The following is a 23,759-nucleotide window of genomic DNA, read 5'->3' on the forward strand; positions in this document are numbered from 1 at the left end:
GCTTCTCCTACCCTGCTCTCCCTCAGTTAAGCCTTCTTTTGCAGGTTAACCTCTTCTCCACAGGTACACGGGTGCTGCTACATCATGGTTGCTCTTGAAGGGCTGGAAAGGAATTTTTCTGCATTGGCAGGTTTTGCCTTTCCTGTAGCAGAACAACACAACTTTGGCAGTTTCAGGCCTTGGGTGGAATCCTTTAGTCTATCTTCCTAAATGAGGGGGGGGCGTGAAGCTGTGACCCACACTCCCCTTGCGGCGGTGATATCAGGGTTCCCCATTAAAGGGGTCTTGAGGGGATGCATTGGCCATACGCTGAGAGGTTGTCATTGCTCTCCCCTGCAGCGGCGGCAAAGTGGGGTGCGAGCTCTCTGCTTGAATATATGTTCTCCAGAGCCAGCCCAATCCCCACACATTCTGGATAACCCTGATGTCTCCCGGATCCCTGGCTGGGGACTGGGAAGGATAAACGCCCAATGCCTGAGCCAAGGTCTCCCTACATCTGAAACTTAATAAAGTTGTGGCCAATTTAATCCCATAGCAGGTTGTCTTGAGTCATTACTCCGCTTGGGGGTCGCCTGGGGTTGGGGGGACTCCGCCTGTCCACACAATGCCAAAATGTGAGTTGGGGTTCTGTAGTGGTTAGAGCTCTTCCTTAAGTGTCCTTACATAAGAACCTTAGTGATGTATGGAATTGAGAGCTGGAACGTAAAGAAGGCTGATCGCTGAAAAATTGATGCTTTTGAATTATGGTGCTGGAGGAGACTCTTGAGAGTCCCATGGACTGCAAGAAGATCAAACCTATCCATTCTTAAGGAAATCAGCCCTGAGTGCTCACTGGAAGGACAGATCCTGAAGCTGAGACTCCAATACTTTGGCCACCTCATGAGAAGAGAAGACTCCCTGGAAAAGACCCTGATGTTGGGAAAGATGGAGGGCACAAGGAGAAGTGGACAGCAGAGGATGAGATGGTTGGATAGTGTTCTCGAAGCTCCCAGCATGAATTTGACCAAACTGCGGGAGGCAGTGGAAGACAGGAGTGCCTGGCATGCTCTGGTCCATGGGGTCACGAAGAGTCGGACACAACTAAATGACTAAACAACAAGTGGTTAGAGCGTCACACTAGGAATGGGGAGTTTGAATCCCCATTTAGCTGTAAAGCATATGAGGTGACCTCTCCTTCTAAGCCACCTCATATGGATAGTAGGATAAAAATTGGAGGTGGGAGCCCTATATATCACTTTCTAAAAAGTACATTTATTTTATTTATTATTACATTTCTACCCCAGCCTTTCTTCTAAGGAGCTCAGTGTTCTTTTCTTCCCGATTTTATCCTTATAATGACCCTGTGACATAGGTTGGCCTGAGGGATCGTAACTAACCCAAGGTTACCCAGTGAGTTTCATGGCTGAGTAAGGAACTGAACCTTGCACTTTTGGGTCCGGGTCTGACACTCTAACCACTGCACAATACCGCCTCTGAGTTAATTAATCACTTTAATCTATTATTTAATTTGCCCAGTGTAGATGATTAAGTCTCCAGTCATATACAGACTTGGGAACAAGTTCCATGGAAATCATTTGGGAATTGCAGCTCCGTAGACAAGTAGAGGATTGCACTGCAAAATACTGATTGTTTAATCCACTGACCACCCTATTTCAAAGAGGCCTGTCCTTAATTCACTGACACCAGAATTACAACCTTAAGTAAGTGTAAAGGAAGTTAGCAGGTCTAAAAAGCAACTGTTCTACAAAGCTGACCTGTCATTCTGGTATAATAGAGGTCCAAAGCCAAGCCAAGCCAGCAGAATAGAAGATATATCCTCTTGCAAACAAAATTATTTTTCAGCTGTTCAGCAATTCTCACCTAATGTTCCTCTCTTGAATAAGATTTACCCAATGAACTCTGCCCAGGGAAACTTCATCATAGCTCTAAATTTGCACCAATTATGGGACTGAGCCCCTGACAGGATGAGGCACAATGAGGAAATGATACAATTTGGCCAGCAGGAGAAGTCCTCAACTTCCTATAGAAATGAGACACAAGAGGCAAAATGGGCCATTTGCAAGTAGCTCGCAAGAGACTTAGCATTACGTCAAGAGATCTTGGCCTTCTCGTTCCCAATGATGGGCTTTCTCCTCTATGGTCACAGTACTTCCCTTGAGAACATTTCCATCTTTGAGCAGTCAGTGAAGGGAAGAGATAAAATAGTTTGCTACACATGCTGCATTTTTATTAACACAATGGTAATGTGGGTCACCTTCACACAAAAAAACACTTTCCTGTATAAATGAAGAAAGATTGCTGCAGCCTTCTTAGAAGCAAATAATTGACTTCAGCACCAAGGACTGTATGTTTTTAAAATAATGTTCTCTTACACATTCAAGTCAATGACTCGTTTTTTTTAAAAAAAATGTATCTATGGGGAATGGAAATGGCTTCTTGACATTTAAACTGCTTTATCAATAGAAGTGCACGGCAGAGTTTGCTAGGATTTACAGATCTTACTGAGGGATGAGTGGATTCCTTCTCCCAGTTTTGTTCCTTTATAATTCAGTGAGTTTACTCTGTCCTGTGATCCTGGGTGAAACTAGGATGATTTTGAACATTAATTCCAGAATTGGGAAGGGTCATAGTTCACTGGTATGTTAAGTATAATTCTTTAATGTATATAGAAATGGAAATAAATCTATAATGTGTCTGTATGGTACTATCATTTGACTATGTCAAATGAAAGAGATACTGTTACAGGTCTATGCATATGCTAATCTGTAGGCATCTATCTTGGGTGAGGTGAGCTCTTTGCTTCCCAGCTACTGAAGAGAATGGGCATGTTGATTCTCTCTCTCCAGCAAACAGTCTTAGGCTAATGGGAACAGGAATGGATAAGAGACTGAGCTTTGACTTTCAGCTCAGGATGCAAGATATTTGCAGTCTAAGATATGATGCCTTATGCTGGGACACGTATAAGATATTATGCAACTAAGTGAATGTAACTTTATTTAAGTTGTTTCAAAGTTAAGTTAAAGGTAATGTGGGATATTTACAATGCAGCCAAACCAAAAATGCACATGAAAGCAGCCGAAGCTCACAGTTTTCCTGTAATCTGCCAGAGAGAACTCTGAGAGCCACTGTGCCCTGACAGGGGCAAGGCATAGACATATGCCTCATTTGGCTTTAATCCTTTAATCCTCACCTGGCCAGGTACTTCCTCTTTGCTCTTTTACCTCATTCCAGAAATGCACATCTGAGCTCCATTGCTCAGACACCATCTTAAGCTAGACTTAAGCCTGTCTTTGTAACTGAATTACCATTTTAAGCCTTCCTGAACAAAGCTGCTGTATCTGTTACTCTTCAACAAGTATTCCGAGTGAGTAAGTGCTATTCTTACCTTTTACAAGACTGTTTGTGTGTTTATTGTTTTAAGGGGGAGAAAAGTGTGAAATACAGAATCCAGTCTGCCTTAAAGAATCCCGGATTACTTAAACTAAAAGGCTAAAACAAGCCTATATAAGCTTCCTTTTAAACCGCAGAGGAATCCACTCTGCGGAACTCACAAACATGAGGAAGGATAATATCAAATAAATATATCATTTCCTGGCATCTATATACGTCCCTACAAGTCAAGCTTTCGAACCATATTTTTGGACGGGAGAATTTTTATTTCAAAATTGAGACTGTGTTTATTCATCCAACTGCTTCCATAGGCACAATATTAATAGCCTCAATATGGCAGAGCACCTTCTTTGCATGCCGAAGGTCCCCGGTTCAATCCCTGGCATCTCCACATAGCGCTTGGAGGGAACCATGCCTAGAACCCCGGACACTGCAGACAACACAGAGAGAAAAAGACCAATGGTCTGAATGAATATAAGGCAGCTTACTACTGGAACATGCCCAAAAGCACACTCAATGGCAGAGCACATTTTTGGCACCCAACTGGCCCCCCTTATCTCTAGATAAGGACTGGAAAGATTCCTGCCTGAAATCCTGGAGGACAACTGACAGCTGACGTTGATAATATTGAGCTAGATCAATCCATGATCTAACTCAGTAAAAGGCAGCTTCATGTATTCCTAATGCTGCTTCAACTTACAATTCCTTTATATGTGCGTCAATGTTTCCAAGTCACCAAGCACATGTATGCAGGAACAAAACACTGGCAAGAAGCAATGACAATGCAATTGTACATATGATTGCACATGTGCAATGTTTTACTGTTGTGGTCTAAACCACTGAGCCTCTTGGACTTGCCAATCAGAAGGCTGGCGGTTCAAATCCCCGCAACAGGGTGAGCTCCTGTTGCTCAGTCCCAGATCCTGCCAACCTGGCAGTTCGAAAGCACGTCAAAGTGCCAGTAGATAAATAGGTACCACTCTGGCGGGAAGGTAAACGGTGTTTCCGTGCGCTGCTCTGGTTTTGCCAGAAGCGGCTTAGTCATGCTGGCCACATGACCCAGAAAAACTGTCTGCGGACAAACGCCGGCTCCCTTGGCCAGTAAAGTGAGATGAGTACCACAACCCCAGAGTCGTCTGCGACTGGACTTAATTGTCAGGGGTCCTTTACCTTTTACATATAATCCCATACAGAGAAAGAACAATTCAGAGCTAGCTATCTGACCAAATTCTCACCAGTTTCCTTAAGAAATGCCTTTACTGAGCTGCGTTTCCTCATGATGCCCACTGCAACAGGGTCCTGTAAGCAGAAAGACTTTGCATTTGTGGTCAACCTCAGCTGAAAGACATCACTCATCATCTGTTAGCCTGCCTCTTGAGATCTGTTAGCCTGCAAGAGATTGTTTTTCGAAACCTTTGTTCACACAAGTAAGCAAGTACACTCCAGCATAAACGGTTTGGTTTCTTTTGAGTGACAATAATAGCTTCGTAACACAGAGACTGGCCCTCTATGCATCGCTGCAAAACGAATCGGGAAAAGGGAGTTAAATGAAATTGCTATAAGGTGTTGTGGTGTTTCAGAAGTTTAATCTGAAATCAAGCTAGTGTAAAGTTTGTTGGGACGAGATGGTTGGACAGTGTTCTCGAAGCTACCAACATGAGTTTGACCAAACTGCGGGAGGCAGTGGAAGACAGGAGTGCCTGGTGTGCTCTGGTCCACGGGGTCATGAAGAGTCGGACACGATTAAACGACAACAAAAGTTTGTTGGTGTCTTCGTTCTCTTACATCATTCATGTTGGCTTATATATGGATGTATGTTCTGTATTATTTTATTAATACCATTGCTACAAGTTTGTCATGGCCTTTGGCTAGGACAATGAACATATGAACTGATTTGGGGGGGGCACCCTGAACTATAGGGTCAGGTTTAAGTGCTGGTTTTAACCTTTAAAGCCCTATACGGACTAGGACCCTCGTACTTACGGGACCATCTGTCCTGGTATGCCCCACAGAGAAGAAGAAGAAGAGGAGGAGGAGGAGGAGGAGTTTGGATTTGATATCCCACTTCATCACTACCCGAAGGAGTCTCAAAGCGGCTAACATTCTCCTTTCCCTTCCTCCCCCACAACAAACACTCTGTGAGGTGAGTGGGGCTGAGAGACTTCAAAAAAGTGTGACTGGCCCAAGGTCACCCAGCAGCTGCAGGTGGAAGAGCGGAGACGCGAACCCGGTTCCCCAGATTACGAGTCTATCACTCTAAACCACTACACTACACTGGCTCTCTCACCACACAGAGGACCTTATGGTCCACAAATAATAATATCTTGGAGGTCCCAGGCCTCAAGGAGGTTAAACTGGCCTCAACCAGGGCCAAGGCCTTTTCGGCTTTGGCCCCAGCCTGGTGGAACACTCTATCACAGGAGACCAGGGCCCTGTGGGACTTGACATCCTTCTGCAGGGCCTGCAAGATGGAGCTGTTCCACCTGGCCTTCGGTCCGGGCCCAGTTTGACCCTCTATGGGACCCTGTAAGTTACCTCTTTGGCCCTTTTATCGGCTCATGTGGGACCAACATGGATAGCTGGCCCCAAGGAATACTTGAGGTTCCTGACCCCTATGGTTGTAATTCGTGGGCAGTCATTTAATTTGATCCTTATTCTAATGTTTAAGCTGCATTTTAATCAATTGTTTGATTGTGTTTTAATGTATTTGATATTTGATGTTAGCCACCCTGAGCCCAGTCTTGACTGAGGAGGATGGGGTTTAAATAAAAATTTACTTACTTACTTTACTTACTATGCTGCACAAAATTAGCTACTAGTCTTGATGGATAGATATCTAGAATGAGTAGTATCCATTTATATCATCAGCAGTGGGCTGTTTGCAGGCTGCCTGGAGGAAAAAGGTTGCTGGATAGACCTTTGGTCTGATTCATCAGGGCTGACTTATGTTCCTTTGATAAGCATGCATATGTAAAACAGTGCTTAGAAGTTCACCAAAATCTATGCAATATTTGCTATGTAGGTGGATGGAGCACAGTTGCTTTTCTGATACCTTATTTTATTTCAAAATTATTAAGAAGACAATTACTTGGAGAGATGGAGGAGGCATAATCAGTTCTGGTCATATTTCTGTTGGGCTGTTGGATTAATTTCCTTTGTTATTTGACTTCTTGTTATTTTCTCTTCTTCCCCCTTGTGGGTGAATAAATGTGTGCTGTTTCAACCTGGATCATCACAGTTGTCCATTCTAGACAATGACAGCTGTAGTGATTCAGATGATGTTCAAATGCACCCAGAAGTCATGTGAAAAGCAGAGCAAACACTTGAATTTGCCATCCACCATCTCCGCCATTGTCACCCTATTATGCAACTTCTTGGCACTGCAATCCCAGCAGTGCCCATGGAACCAATTAACAGTAAATTATTTAGATTAACAGCTGTTCCACACTGTTTCACAGCTGTTATTTCACACTTTAATTCCTGGTGCATATTTATATATACCTGAAGTCATGCAACTGCTGCACTGATGGTTTGTGTTGCATTATATTATATTATTATTATTACATTACATTACATTACATTATATTATATTATATTATATTATATTATATTATATTATATTATATTATATTATATTATTATATTATATTATTATTATTATAATGCAATATTTGGACTGTATTCTAAGTATACTTACCCAAACAGCATAAGGAATAATTCTCTGATAATAAGTAAGGCTGTTTGCCCTTCAGCACTGCGGTCTATTTTAATTTGTTTTTATTTCTGAATAGTTTTAAAGTCAGTTGCCTCAGCTGTTAATGTTAACTGCAACAAACAGACAAGGAGCATATGTGTTTTACTTTTACTTTTAAGTGGCCTTAGAAGCAGTATATTTTAATTGGAGGACAGGCACTGGGAGAGCAGCTGTTGTGACTTAGCTGATAAGGAAAGATTAGAAGCTCATCTCTACTGAAGGAGTCTCTGCAGTTGCAACAGTCTGAATATGGTTACCACATGAGCACAGACCCGCAGTGCTTCAGATAAATCATCCGGAACTTCTTTGCCAAATTTAGGCCAAACATCTATGCTGCAATATTGTGAATCAGCAACTGGAGCAGCTGGAGCAAGGGAGGTTGGGGGTAACTGCAACACATTTGCGGCAATATGCAATTAATTTATCTTATGTAGACAGTCCCAGTACCTTAAATGGCGAGTATGCAAGAAGTGGAACTGGAGATGCCTTATCTCAAGTTAGAGGATTTGCTACATAGGCTTCTAATGAAAGCTTCGATGATCCAGGCTTGTTAGTACAGTGGACGCTCAGGTTGCGAACGTGATCCGCGAGGGAGGCACGTTTGCAACTCGCAGCATTCACAACCTGCAGCGCCACGTCTGCGCATGCGCAGGTCACGATTCGGTGCTTCTGCACATGCACAAAGTGCAGTTTAGTGCTTCTGCGCATGCGCAAGCACCGAAACCCGGAAGTAACCCATTCTGGTACTTCCGGGTTCGGCGCGGTGGAAAACACACAACCTGAAGCATCTGTAACCCGAGGTATGACTGTAACTGATACATATGCTCCCAGGAAACCTCAGCTTCCTCCGTATAATGAAACTTCAACAATATGTGATAACAATTTTGGCAAAATAGGCTCGGCCACAACAGAGACCGAAACTCACTCACTGTGGGAACTTTTACACGACCAATATCTCTTGACAAAACTAACAGCAGAGGGAATCTGTAGCAGAACTGGTGCATTGGAAAAGGAAGTTTCTGATTTGAATGCCATAATTGGTACACCGGTTGGGTTAGTGGAGACAGGGATGTTGACTTTAGCCCAACAGACAGGACTTACCAGCAAAGAAACTGAAGTTTAGAGGTACATCAAGATGTGGACAGGTCTGAGATTGTTAAGTCCCTATTAGATTCAGTGGCTAAAGAAATAAATGACATCTATCAAGGCTGCCACTTGAACTCAGAGACATATTTTTACACCATTATGAAGGAGTCGTTTTCCATTCTTGACCTAACCCCCTCCCCCAATCCAAAGCTACTATTGATAGTGGATGAGTATACTGATAACCCACTTGCTACCTTCCAAGGAAATGGTATCAAAGAAAGGGAATTGCAGTCTGGAAAAGGCAACCTGAGAGGAAGGAGCAGGAAGTTCTAGAGCTGTAAAACTCCTATCTTTATCACCTATTCTAATAATATCCAGATATGCTCCAATAGACAAGGAGGGAAGATTCATTATACTGGCCTGAATGCAAGTACTGGGAGAAATATGTCCAAGTTAGAGGCATAAAACCCCTACCCTGTCAGCAATTTCCTGATTCTGGGCTGGAGGAGCAAGGACAGCGGTTGCAGACTTCTGAACCGTGAGGTGACTGTGGAAGGTACAATGGGGGAAGAGATGTTTGGTGGTAGGTTCCTCTACTGAGGAGGACAGAGGCAGCATTGTGTGGAGGTAACAGGATGTCCTGGGAGGTGTGCTGTCTTCCAGGTGCAGAGATTCAAGATGTGGCAGAGAAGTTGCCAAGTCTTATAAAGCCCACTGACCACAGCCCCTCACAGAGCTACCATTTCCAGCAGCCATAAAAGCTATAGTTCCCAGGATTCTTTGGGGGAAGTTATGTGCTTAAAATGTACTTTGGATATGTTTAAAATTTATGGTCTAGGATTTGCCCCGATACTCTTTTCAAGCTGTCTACATTGGTGCCCATTGCAACTCCTTGTCAAAGCAAATTCAATACTTAAACTATGTGCTGTGTGAAGAAGTCCTCCATTTTGTCTGTAGCCATCAATTGCCTCAGCATGCATTTGTCTAGCCCTCTCTTAAAACCTTCCAGGTTGGCAGCCATCATTACGTCTTCTGGGTGAGAATGCCAGAGTTTAACTATGCACTGTGTAAAGAACAACTTCCTTTAGTCTGTCCCAAATCTGCCAGCATTTAGCTGCATTGGTTGTCCCTGAATTTTAGATTTGGGGGGGGAGAATAAATTTCTCTCTCTCCAATTCTCCACACCATGTATAAGTTGATATGCCTCTATCATGTTGCCTCTCCTTTAAATTTTGCTGAATTTTGGCAGTAGTTTGCATGCATGCAAAATATGAATAGGGTGCTTGAGGCACCGGGGTGGTTTTTTTTTTGGTTTTTTGTCTTAAACAAACCCTAAAGAAATCTGCTTTTGATTAAAAACAAAAATTACTCTGGTGAATAGTTTTTTCTGCATATTTAGTAGCGCCGTTTCCCATCATTTGGCAATCTGCGCCAATTGTCTTCGGCTCCATTCCTATAGAGGATGGTGTTTCTTTTGACATTTACAGAAAAAGAAAAAGAAAGAAAAAAGAGACATCAACTGCAAAATTGAGCCAGCCAGCCTTCCCTTCCCACCCCTTTTGGGGGGTCTTTCTTTTTATTACTCAATTCCTTCTGCAGCTGCTCTGAATGCTATTTACATTTTGTTTATCTCAGCTGTGTTCACAACCGCTGTCGCCAACAAATTCCTCCCCTAAAAGAGACAAAAAAGATCAGCGCTACTCTGGGAATGGAGACGGAGGAGAACAGCTAAGTTTGGGTTCCAAAAATGCTAGGACTTAGGTTGGACTGAGAATGTAGAGTCAGAAAAGCCACAGGAGAGACTTGGGTGGAGTTATAACAACATCCAGGGGAGGCGGAGCCAAGCAGGAGCTTGGACAGAGTCTGGAAAGACCCGGAAGATGATAGGCAGAGTTTCATAGAGTTGAAAGGGATCACGAGGGTCATCTGGTGCAACTCCCTGCCATGCAAGAATCTTAGCTAAAGCATCCATGACTGCTGTTCATCCACAGGAAAATCAGGTGGGTGGTTGGGTGGGGAGGGGAGCCAGCATCTCTGCTCCCCTTTCCAAAGTGGCTGAAGTCAGGGTGAAAAAGGAAAATCTCCACTCCACCAACCAGGGTTTCCAACACTTGCCCTCTCCCCTCTGTTTCTTCCCCCCTTTCCCAAATAAGAGACTCCCAAGCCAAGCCTGGTCCCAACAGCTCTGTAGCGCTCCTGGCAACATTTTCCTTCCAAAGGATTTGGATCAAACCCAGTACTTTGAACTGAGCTTGAAAGCAATCTGATAAATGGAGGATTTGTGTCATGTGGTCTGATGAGGCAACTCCAACTCTTTGACAGGATGAGGAAGTGGGCCAATCAGTGAGCTGTATCCTTTTTGTACACTCAGGCCAAGTTTGATAGGTGGGCATGGCCACTCACATGTCAGTCACCTGACATCCCATTTGTTGGAGAAAAAAAAATACATTTCCTTCTCCTGAGTTTGTAGTTAATGCATATGTTGCTTTAAACCACCAGAGGGCACAGCTGGCATTTGCTTGTAACCTCTCTGTCCAAGTTAGCTCTACCCCAAAAAGCTGAGTGATTTGATTGTTCTCTCCCATCAAAGTGCCTGACTTTTTCTCTCTTGCATCTCTAGTCATCTCGTAAGGAGTTCCTGCATGAATAAAGCCTTTGAACTCCTGTGACTATAAGTGATTTTCCAGCGTAACTCACCAAAACTGCAGAGTCTGCTAACACCAATAATGTCAGGTGACCCATCCCTCCCAATTTAAAATCTAACTAGGTGAGCAAAGGGGGAACCAGCTGGTATGATATCAGGTGTAGGGTGAGTGAGAGGCATTGATTGGCCAAAATGGCCTTGTGGGCCAAATGGGGATACCTGAAGGGCCTAACTTGGCCCATGGGGCAGAGGTTCTGCACTGTTGTTTTATGAATATGAAATTGTCCAGCTAATACTACTCTGATATACTACAATTCCAGCATCATTTCCCCTAGAAGTTCTTCTGTAGCTTGGAATGCAAGGTTATTCCTGAATGCACACCGACAAAGTTCAAAAACAGCAGAACATTTCCTATTTGGGTCTAGGGCCATTTGCCATAACTTTTTGGCAGAAATGCTATGTTGAGCGTAAGAACTAGTTGTCTCCTAAGAGAGAATGGAATTGAAGATGGCATTTCCCATTCTTATTTTTTTTAAAAAAAATGCAGAGAATGCATACTGATTCCACCACCTAATGGCAAAAGTAGAATGAAACTTCAATTTCCTGCCACCAAAAGGCTCCAGATGCCTCCTTGGGGATCACATGATGCAAGCAAGGGAAATTCAATCCTCTCGCTCCCTTTTTATAGTCAGACGGGGTACAGCCAATGCCCTTTGCATCCCAATCTCATCTTCTCCCATGTTGCTTTCAACTTGCCCCTACAAGTCATGAGCGAGCAAATCTCAATATTCAGACTCTGTTAGACCCAAACTTATGCTTTGAAATTCAGGGCAAAGGAGCATATGGAAATTGCTACTGCGAGGAAGAAGGGTGTCTCAGGAAGAATAAGAAATCAGCTGTCATGCAGTATTGAAATGAGGGCCATTATAGGTTATTTTGGAAATGGGACATGATACGATTGGAATTCAGTTAGCTTTCCAGCGCCAAAGGGTCAAGTGGCTTGAAGAACACAAATGCGGGGTGTAGGGGATTAAGAAAACAAAAAGAGTCCATATCAGTTGTAAGTGCCCGATAATGCTTTGTAATTTTGACACAGACTGCCATTCCAGAAAGCGCCTTTGCTGGCGTGCCATAAATATTGTTTATGGCCTGGTTCTATGGCCGCCTCGCCGCCTGTGGGTTTCCTGGTCACTGTTGAACAACACACAATTGATCTTTCCTGCAGACTGCTCCTTTCCCTCACCTGCTGGTGGGAAATGATGGCTCTTGTTTACGACTTATCTTATTGCTCAGATTCTCCATTACAATGAAATCTAATAGAGTGGAGTGTGTTCGGCTGATTTCATCCTGTTTTCTTGACTGTGGTTTTTCTATACCCGGGTGGGAAAAAGTATTTTCCTCTTTTAGGAGGCTGCTTTGGAACATCAAAAGGAGCTGCAGATATTTTAAGTTATGGAAGAAGCTGAATGGTCCTCACATTTTGACAGCTTGCGCCTACAGCCTGATATTCACCAAACACAATGTATATGCCATTCGATTGCAAAATAGTCCGTAAGTGATTTACAAAAGCAAAACCCACCTGCATTTAAATTATCAGTAAAAGACAGTTAGAAACAGGTGTTTAAAAATACTCAAGAGATAATTAAAATCAAGAGTGAGCTATAAACAGATTAAAATACATGTCAACATTTTGCATGTCTAGATAAAAAAAAAGGTAAAGGGACACCTGACCGTTAAGTCCAGTCAAGTCCAATCGTGGATGACTCTGGGGTTGTGGTGCTCATCTCGCTTTACAGGCTGAGGGAGCCAGTGTTTGTCCGCAGACAGCTTCCGGGTCATGTGGCCAGCATGACAAAGCTGCTTCTGGTGAACCTTCACGCCGGAGTGGTACCTATTTATCTACTTGTACTTTGATGTGCTTTCGAACTGCTAGGTTGGCAGCAGCTGGGACAGAGCAATGGGAGCTCACCCCATCGTGGGGATTCAAACTGCCAACTTTCTGATCAGCAAGCCCTAGGCTCTGTGGTTTAGGCCACAGCACCACCCGCGTACCTCAGCGCTACCCGAGTCCAGATAGCCTTGCCTAAATAAAAATGTTTCTAGCAAGTGCTGGGAAGAGCACAGCGAAGTTCCAAAGTGTAGGTGCTACCAAGCTAAAAGATTTGAGTTGACCTGTGACTGAACTGTCATGGTCACAGGTCACCTGTGACCATGACAGTTCAGCATATCCAAGTGCACATAAACTGATCCCAAGCTGTCATGGGCTTTATATACTAGCAGTATCACCTTGAACCTGACCCATAGCAAATATCCCTGCCTGTGGCCTTCACGCCCCAAACACTGCTATCTTCCTCTGCCCAAAGGTCTCTTGAATCCACCAACAGTTCTACACATTCTCCCTTCCTGTCCCTTATGCCTGGAGCTCCATTCCGGAACCTCTACACCTGAGTGGAAAACTTCAGGCCTGGGTTCAAAATGCTGTCCACCCCACCCCCCAGGCCTCTCTCTTTCTGGCCTTTGGTTTCCTCTTTATGCCACACTGCTCAGTATGCCCCCTGCAGTGCTTTTGCCTGGCTGGAATATCTCCATGAACAACGGTCATACCTCTTGCTGCCTCTTCCTTGCTCAAAAAAAACCAAGCATCAAGCAGTGTCCAGTTATACACAAAACATGTATGGATAATAATAATATAATAATAATTTATTATTTATACCCTGCCCATCTGGCTGGGTTTCCACAGCCACTCTGGGCCGCTTCCAACAAAACACTAAAATACAATAACCTATTAAACATTAAAAGCTTCCCTAAACAGGGCTGCCTTCAGATGTCTTCTAAAAGTTTGGTAGTTATTTTTCTCTTTAACATCTGGTGGGAGGGTGTTCTACAGGGCGAGTGCCACTACTGAGAAGGCCCTCTGTCTGGTTCCCTGTAACTTGGCTTCTCGCAGCAAGGGAACCACCAGAAGGCCCTTAGCGCTGGACCTCAGTGTCTGGGCAGAATGGATAGGTTTGCTGAAACAGAACAGTTTTCAGGAGGCAACTAAAATACGCTAGGGAAGGTGCCTACCTAATGTCAACAGGCAGGGAGTTCCAGGCAGGGAGTTCCAGAGCCCAAATGCAGAACAAGTCATCAGGCCATCGCAATACAAAGATGTAACAGATTGAAAGCAACACAAGGCAATATCCACAGGCATTTTGACGCAAACCCAAATAAACTTCAACATAAAGAAGCTAAAAATGCTGATTAGCCTTGGCAGATCACCGTATATTCCTTTAAAAGGGGGGAGGGGGAAGGTTGCTCCTCTTTTCGCAAATATTGAAATAGAATGAAATAAAATTAATTTATGCAAATCATAATAATTATGTAAAACCTATATGAATAAAAGTATGAAACAAACATCATTCTGAAGCTCCTGGCAGGATACAACATTCTCTCCTATTTCCCACCCACCTCTTCTTATTAGTTAAGAGTAGAGAGAAATTGTGCAGGCTTCACAGTTAAATGTTTATCATGGAATCATAGAACTGAAGAGTTGGAAGGGACCCGAGGGGTCATCTGACCCCACACTCTGCAATGCAGGAATCTCAGCTAAAGCACCCATGACAGATGACCATCCAACCTCTGCTTAAAAGCTTCCAAGGCATGAGAGTCCACAACCTCCCAAGGGAGACTGTTCCACTGTCAAACACCTCTTAATGTCAGAAAGTTCCTCCTCATGTTTAGTTGGAATCTCCTTCCTTGTAATTTGAAGCCATTGGCTCAAGTCCTAGCCACCAGGATCAGGAGAAAGCAAGCTTGCCCTATCTTCCGTGTTACAACCCTTCAGAGAATTGAAGATGGCTATCATATCTCCTGTAAGTCTCCTCTTTTCCAGGCTAAACATACACAGCTCCTTCAACCTTTCCTCATAAGGCCTGGTTTCATCTTGGTCGCCCTCTTCTGCATACATTCCAGCTTGTCAACATCCTTCTTAAATTGTGGGGCCCAGAACTGGACACAGTATTCCAAGTGTAGTTTGACTAAGGCAGGATAGAGTGATACTATTACTGCCCTTGATCTGGACACTATACTTCTGTTGATGCAGCCTTGAATAGCATTTACATTTTTGCTGCGTCGTACATTGCACCACAGGAATGCAGGTGGCGCTGTGGGTTAAACCACAGAGCCTAGGACTTGCCGATCAGAAGGTTGGCGGTTTGAATCTCCATGCCAGGGTGAGCTCCCGTTGCTCAGTCCCTGCTCCTGCCAACCTAGCAGTTCGAAAACACGGCAAAGTGCAAGTAGATAAATAGGTTACCTCCAGCGGGAAGGTAAATGGCGTTTCCGTGCACTGCTCTGGTTCGCCAGAAGCAGCTTAGTCATGCTGGCCACATGAACCGGAAGCTGTATGCCAGCTCCCTCGGCCATTAAAGCAAGATGAGCACCGCAACCCCAGAGTCGGTCATGACTGGACCTAATGGTCAAGGGTCCCTTTACCTTTACAGGGCGCCACTGAAATTTGAGAGCCCAAAGTCTGCCACTGCTTCTGGCAACTCCTGCAGCCAAGCTGGTGCCAAACGTATTGCTCCTCTTTCCTTTGGGCCACATCAGTGAGGCTGAGAAGGGGGTCCTGTTATCTGGGCAGTCCAGGACCTCCAAACGCACTGCCCAGGCTTGCACCCCGGGGATGTCAATTCAGTGCTCCTAACACAGCTGTTTGACTTTACCCCAGAGGCACACTCTCTTGTCTCTTGCCAACAACAACATGGGTGTGGGGACATACCAAAACAAATTGTTTGCAAAAATGTGTTAATTGGGAGAAATGTGCAAGAAAATTTGACAAATTTTCATGAGGGTTTTAAAAAGAAAATTAAAAGCTGAAGTAGAGATATAGAAAACTGAATTTTTAAATGGGAAAAAATGAGAAACTGAGAGATACTGAAATTGGCAGGTTTGTCTATCTCTAATATCTGTTGATGTCTGGGGAGGTAACCAAAGAAGCTGTAAAGGTTATTCATCATTTCATACAGCAAACACCTTTCTGTCCATATACTATGCAACTTTCTCTGCCTTGTAAACGTGAAAAGGAACAAGAGACTGATCTCCCTTTTTCAATACATCCCATCCTATAAAGTAGGACTCTCCAGGCCTTGCATTAATGACCCATTAATGCACTTCTCGGTGGCTAATGGCCCATTAACATCCTCCTACTGTGTCGCATTGCATAATCTCACTCAAATTTGCAAGCAATGACAACTGGCTTGCACAAAAGGAGGAAAATGTGTTTATGTGTCCACCCAGCTATTAAGGACCCATCTGAGTCTTTCTTCCTAGAGGAGAACAGGAAGGATTTTAGGGGTGGAGCAATGAGCCCCTCCTTCTTTATGCTATTCAGTGTGGTAGCTCTGCAACAAATGAGATAATGGAAGGTTCTTGGATGGGACAATCTTAGTCCATTAATACACAAGCTCAAAAGAAGGAGAGGCTTCTGATGTGATTCTCTGGGACAATTTTCACAGTTACGGCACTACTTTAACAAATAATTATTTTCTCTGGTTTTGTGTGCTACAATCTCAGTTGTCAGGTTGTTTTTTTAATTATCTAGCTTAGGTTTTGGAGGGGGTGGGATGGAAGCACAGATGTGCTTTGATGGACCCCAGTTTCAGGGGTGGCTTCTGCTCTGGGTATGTGTCTCCCCTGTCCCTGCCACATCATATATCAGCAGCTGATCCCTTCCTGCCATTTCTGACAATTCGACATACAGACCCAGAGGCACGACCACAGCTGCTAAAAGATCTTCTGGAGGGATGTTAGCTGCACGCAGGTGTCAGCACAGTTATCAATTAATGCAGCAACTGGAACACATGTACCTGGGTCCAAAAGAGGACTAAAATGCCCATTCCTCCCTCACCATTTCTGCCACTCCATTCACAGGGTGCAAATTTCTGCAATTCCACAATAGAAATGGAATGATGAGCATAGGAAATTAGAGTGCAACCCCACACTGAGTGAGACCATTGCTCCATCCATTGCTCCATCAATTGTCTACACCAGGCACGACCAACTCCCAAGAGACTGTGATCTACTCCCACTATTAAAAAAAAACCTGGCAGTGATCTACCCATTGTCATTGGGAGGGTTTGCCCAGAGTTCTTGAGCTGTTTTTGGAAGGGGTTAGGGTTGCCCAGAGTTTGTTGAGCTCCCCCCTTCCTTTTTTTGGTGCTTCGTTTCATCCCGCGATCGACCTAGGAGGCACCAACAAGCAGATTGCGATGGTCTACACTGACTGGCTGCAGCTCTCTAGGTTTCCAGATAAGCGGCATTCTCAGTCCTACCTGGAAATGCCAGGGATTGAACCTGGGGTGCCTGAGACCTTCTGCATGCAAAGCACATGCTCTGCCACTGAGCTACATCCCTCACTCATCAACATATAGCTGAAGACCTATCTGTTCACTCGGGCATTAGCAGGATGTTCATACTGAGTCCGGGTGGTATCTGGTTGATCTACCATAGATTGTGCCCTATTTTGTAGTGTTTTATGTTTTGGTTTAATTAATGAAGGGTGATATGTATGTATGTATGTATGTATGTATGTATGGTTTAATTAATGAAGGGTGGGGTGTGTGTGTGTGTGTGTGAAGGTAAAGGTAAAGGTAAAGGGACCCCTGACCATTAGTTCCAGTCGTGGCTGACTCTGGGGTTGCAGCGCTCATCTTGTTTTAATGGCTGAGGGAGCCGGCGTACAGCTTCCGGGTTGTGGCCAGCATGCCTAAGCCGCTTCTGGTGAACCAGAGCAGCGCACGGAAACGCTGTTTGCCTTCCTGCCGGAGCGGTACCTATTTATCTACTTGCACTTTGACGTGCTTTCAAACTGCTAGGTTGGCAGGAGCAGGGACCGAGCAACAGGAGCTCACCCCGTCGCGAGGATTCGAACCGCCGACCTTCTGATCGGCAAGTCCTAGGCTCTGTGGTTTAACCCACAGCGCCATCTGCCTCCCGTGTGTGTGTGTACATATATACAACAACAGGGTACCTTTTTGACATGTGGTGGTCTTGCAAGGTAGCAAAAGCATACTGGGAAATTATATATAATGAGTTTTAAAAATGCTGAAAATAATGTTTGTTAAAAAAAAAACCCAGAAGCTTTTCTTTTAGGAATAATAGGTTTAGAAGTACCCAAAGAACAAAGGAAACTATTTCTGTATACTTCGATGGGTGCTTGCATGTTGTATGCCTAGAGATGGAAAGAAGAAACAGTTCCAACTGAGGAAGACTGGCAACAAAAACTGATGGATTATGCAGAAATGGCAAAACTTTCCAGAAAATTAAGAAATCAAGAAGAGAGGTGTTTTAATATAGAATGGGGAAAATTCATTGATTATTTGAAGAATTATTGTAAACAACTGAAATCACTAGCAGGGCTGATATAAAAACGTGCAGTGAGAATAACTTAAATAGAACATAAAGGATGACTAGTCGATAGATATGAACTGGATATGCAGTGGGGAAAGATATAACATAAGTAATTGCAGAAAGGGGGGGGGGTCGGTGATTGGCTATTTCAATTGGATCTGTAAGTCCAGATTTGTGATTCTACTCTAAAATGTGAAAATGAAAAATAAAATATTAAAAATAAAAATAATACATAGTGTCATTCCCAGGGGAATTGTGAAGGTGTTTCCCCACAATGGGGACCAGGATTGTTGTATAAATGCAGTGATGTTGGCTAGGAATGGGGAACCTGGGGATCTCCATAATTTGCTGGACTCCCATCGTCTCTGACTGTTGGCAATATTGCATGAGTCTGCTGGGAGTCTGGAATTCAACAACACCCAGAGAATGGCAGGTTCTCCACCACTGATGTATGTGGAATGTGAGCAACACTCCACACTACTACATAAATGCTCAGCTGTGAAAGTCTCCCTCCCCCCTCCTCTCCCCCACCCCCCACCCCGTTCATGTTTCTGGAAAACTCCCCATTAACCATGGCATCTGCCCTATTTAGCACAATACCACCATCACTCATTTGTGCAGATAAAATCCCAACATCTTGCCAGACATTGGGTGGACTCCTTCATCTGCCAGTTTAAGACCCGTTCTAGGAGTGAGTGCTGACTCCAAAGCCCATTGGCTAAAAAGGACTTATTAATTTCATTTATAGATTCTGGGCCTCAATAAGTAACTATCAGGAACTGCTGAGTGCTGCCCTGTGTGACCTGCAGTTTGTTTGTTTTTATATATATAATTTTTTAATTAGTTTTTTAACATGTCATTTTCAACAGCAATTAAACATACTTTTACATTTTATTCAATTTTTTTTTACTTCCATCAATCCTGTCTGAAAATTTTCCAGTCTAATCTCTTAGCATGCATTTCTTATCTTCCCTATTACATTTCAAACTCATAACCAATATCTCTATCTTTTTTCTACTTTGTAACACTTCATATATTTCTCCTTACAAAACTTCTTGTAGTCCTACTAGTGTAATTTGTTGATTACAGTTGCTCTTCAAATAATTCACATACTTCTTCCCATCTTCTGTAAATCTCTGGTCCCACAGGTTTCACATCCTTCCTGTCACATGCCTGGTGTTATGTACTGAAGTTCTCACCCTGGGCCAGCAGGGGGATACTGTAGATAGTTATGCAAATAAGGGATCGAAAGTGACGTTCAGTGATTGGATAGTTTTAGAAAATTGTTACAGTTACGTTGTACTGGAGCTTTATATAAGCAGGCTGACTGAACCCTTCAGCTCAGTTCTGTCCTGGCCTGTGAATAAACAAGAGCTGTTGAAGAATCGCTGTGTCGTCTGATATGTTCACCTACAACTTAACACCTGCAGTTTTTGAGTGCCTTCTGGACTGACTGCACACAGGCTGGTCATTGGCTCGATCTGAGTGGGGAGACATTTGGAGGGTTTCCTGTCTTAATGAGACTTTGCTCCAGCAAAATGGTCTACCTGAGCAAACTGACTCCTGGCTTGCCATCTGGTCCTATCTTGCTCCTGACTTGTCATCTGGTCCTAACTCTTGATTTGCCATCTGATCCTGATGGTTCTTAGATGCAGGCTCCTGGTTCAGGCTCACCTCCTCCTGCCCCCCCCCAAAGAAACCTTCTAGACATGGGCCAGCAGTAACCCAGGAACTTCAGTAGTGGTGAACTCATAGAGAAGAAGAGATGGAAGGAGGTGAGCTGCAAATGAGTGTCTCTTCCGTCACAGGTGGCCTCCTTGCCTCCTTCATATTATTGTGGCATCTTCAAGTAAGAGCAGGGAAGAGGGGAATAAACATCCTGAATTTGTCAGCGGCATGTGGGCAGGAGCCAGCCTTCTGACGTGAAGCTGTTGGCAGCGAAGTAGATAGGAAGGCACAGAGGGAGAGAAAGCAAGAGCTTCTGTAACTCCCACGGGGGTTGGAAGGTGGAGGAAGGAATAAAAGAAGCTGTGCGGAAAGTAACACTCATCAGCAAAGTCAGTAGGTAAAAGGCTCACATATGCCCAATGGATTTGGATGAGGAAGCCTTGGGATATGGGAACATGCCTTATATAGAGTCAGAACATTGGTGCATCATCTAGTATGGTGCATCATCTGACTAATTCTCCAGGGCTTCAGGAAAGGGCCTCTCTGAGTCTTACCCAAACAGGGGTGGCCGATTGTGTTTTGATGCCTGAAGCAAAATGGGAAGGTGCCCCCTGACCCCCAAAACTTTGCTTACTGGGGTTGTGCAGCTGCAGCAACGGCTTCTGGTGAGATGTCGTGAGAGTTTTGTGAAATCCCATGATAATTCCACAAGATGCCACAAGAACTAACCAGAAGTAGCTGCTGTAGCTACTGCAGCTACACAATCCTGGCGGCAGCAGCAGGTGGGCAGGGAGCCCTTGGAGGTGCTGCCCCACAGGAGTCCACTGCCTGAGGTGGGCTGCTTCACTTTGCCTCATGGGCGGACAGGCCCTGTACCCATAGATACGTGGGATCGATCCTAGGATCTTCTGCATGCAAAGCAGATATGGTGCCACCGAGCCCATGGCCCTGCTATTGTTTTCAATTTTGCAGACAATCTAATGGGAAGGGCGCTAGCTTAGTGGCCCTCGGGACTCGTCACCAGGCCACCCTGCCTACCGGCCTTGCTTTGCACCCTCCTTGAGTGTTTTTGCCTGGCTGGAACATGTCCTTGAACTCTGATAGTTCCTCTTGCTGCATTGGATGAGCAACAGGAAGCGATGTGTGTGTGTGTTTGTTTATGTGTGTAGAAAGTAGCCTACTGTACAGAGGTAAAACCAGCATTCATTGCTGTCCCCAGTTTTCCTGCTGACCCTGCCCATTACTGCCATGTGGACCCTAAGAAGGGAATGCAGCCTTCGGGTTGTAAAAGGTCCCCCACCCCTGCATTAAAACGAGGATATTAATTGGAGAGAAAAAGTCACACATATGAAGAAGAAAAGGCAGTGGTGGTGGTAGAGGAGGAGAAGGAGGAAAAATAGTTCCCTTGAAGTGCCAAGAATTTAATTGCCATTTTTTATTTCTCCGTATGCATCAGAAGCACAGCATGAAAAGCTTTATTTTCCCCTCTCAGTGCAACCTCCAAGATCAAGAGGGTCTCTTCCTGCAAAAGACGATTCAGCAGATTAGCCAGCAATATCGTTGATAAGTCATTGTGTAAATATAACAATGGGATTAAGTTCCATGATGGAGCCATTTCTCTCATTATATTAAATTGTGCCGGGAAGCAGGGTGGTGTGAACTATTAGCAGTATGTGTGGAGTGTGCGTGGAGCGGGGGGGGGGCAATGGCAAAGCCAACAAAAGGAGCTGCTTGGGAGAGTTTTGCATGAGGCCAGTGAAGAGTTTGCAAAGTGTAAGTCTTCTCTTTCGGAAAATACCTTTTTAGTCCAAGTGTGGATGAGATCATTAGCCTTTCTTAAAAAAAAAAAAAAAAGATCATTAGCTTTTCTGGTCCATTACACTATGCATGTGTTCACCCATCAGTCTGGTGAACCTCCTTTCCACATTAATCTGTTTTGTTTTTGTTTTTTAAACTGCATGAAAATTGGTTTTTATCTATGTAAATATGCATACATAAATATGCATATGTAAACTATTTTTTCTCTCCAAATGCACATTTTTGACAGTGCAATCTTATGCATCTCTGCTCTGAAGTAAGTCCCATTGAGCTCAATGGCTGTGCTCTCAGATAAGCATGTGTAAGATGGCACTACGAGGCTGCAATCCTGTGCACACTTTCCTAGGAGCGGGGCTTTTTTCCAGCCAGAACTTCCCATAGTTCAGTTCCGACACTTCTCAGGGGCACATCATTGCCATTATTATAAGAGAACCAGGGAGGCATTCATGGTGAGTTCCAGCACCTCTTTTTTCTAGAAAAATAGAACTGAATGGGAGTAAAGTTGACTGAATTCATCAGGCCCTGCTTCGGGGTAAGGTAAAGGTAAAGGGACCCCTCACCATTAGGTCCAGTCATGACCGACTCTGGGGTTGCGGCGCTCATCTCACTTTACTGGCCGAGGGAGCCGGCGTACAGCTTCCGGGTCATGTGACCAGCATGACTAAGCCGCTTCTGGCGAACCAGAGCAGCACACGGAAGCGCCGTTTACCTTCCCACTGGAGTGGTACCTATTTATCTACTGCTTCGGGGTAGACAAGCATAAAAAGATAAAGGTAAAGGACCCCTGACAGTTAAGTCCAGTCACAAACGACTCTGGGGTTGCGGCGCTCATCTCGCTTTACTGGCTGAGGGAGCCAACGTTTGTCCGCAGACAGCTTCCGGGTCATGTGGCCAGCATGACTAAGCCGCTTCTGGCAAACCAGAGCAGCACACAGAAACGCTGTTTATCTTCCTGCCGGAGTGGTACCTATTTATCTACTTGCACTTTGACGTGCTTTTGAACTGCAAGGTGGGCAGGAGCTGGGACAGAGCAACGGGAGCTCACCCCATCACAGGGATTCAAACCGCCGACCTTCTGATCGGCAAGTCCAAGAGGCTCAGTGGTTTAGACCACAGCACCCCCCGTGTCCCCGATAGACATGCATAGGATTGTACTATAAACTTATTTTCTCCCAGGCAACACATTTTAATGCATTTTGATACTTTTAAAAAGGTGTATTGCCAGAAATCATGTTGTAACATTCACTGCCTGTAACAGACCAGGACTGTTGGGGCAGCAGTCCCAGGCACATTATTCTGAGGGCGCAAGAGGATGCAACCAGGCACCCCCATGGCAGGCGCCCTGTGGGGAGGCAAGCCGCACTGGGGCCAGGCCTTTGGGGCTGGGATGGTGCCTCCTTCTCCTAGAGAGAGAAGAGAGCACAGCACCGTGTCTGCTGTCTGGTCTCCCCCTACCATTGGAGCCAAACAGGACCTTGCCATGCTGCCTGCCCACCCAGTGCCCACCAGGTCTACTTTTTCAGTTCATAGACTTGGGGATAAGATCAAGGGAGCATAAACAGAGCTGCTTACATGGAGAGGGGGGATGACCTCACAGCCTTTCTTCTTTCATGATGGCAGGAGCCAGCCTCTATCTCAAGTGACATCAAATTCCCTTGGGTATCACTGCTACCTGACAAGGACTGCAGATCCATTTGAACTAATGTTGGAAGTACCTTCTGGGGCAGAACACATCCCTGAACTTACTTTGTCATAGCTCAGATCACTCCCTTGTTAGAAAGAAGAGGGTGGGGGAAGCTCTCTTTGATGCTTCTTTGTTATCTCTCCCCACCCCCTTTGTAAAGATTCTCCCCCTTCTCCAATTAATTCCATTTGGATTTTAATTGAAGCAGCAACTTCTGCATAAATATTAATCAGGTGCACATCCATGCAGATAGGTCAGGAGGAGACCCACTTCAAATAGAGGCAAAGCGTCAAATGTTTTCTTCATTTCCTTGCACATGCTAA

Source organism: Podarcis filfolensis (assembly GCF_964270895.1).
Source record: "Podarcis filfolensis genome assembly, chromosome: 16".
Taxonomy (NCBI): domain Eukaryota; kingdom Metazoa; phylum Chordata; class Lepidosauria; order Squamata; family Lacertidae; genus Podarcis; species Podarcis filfolensis.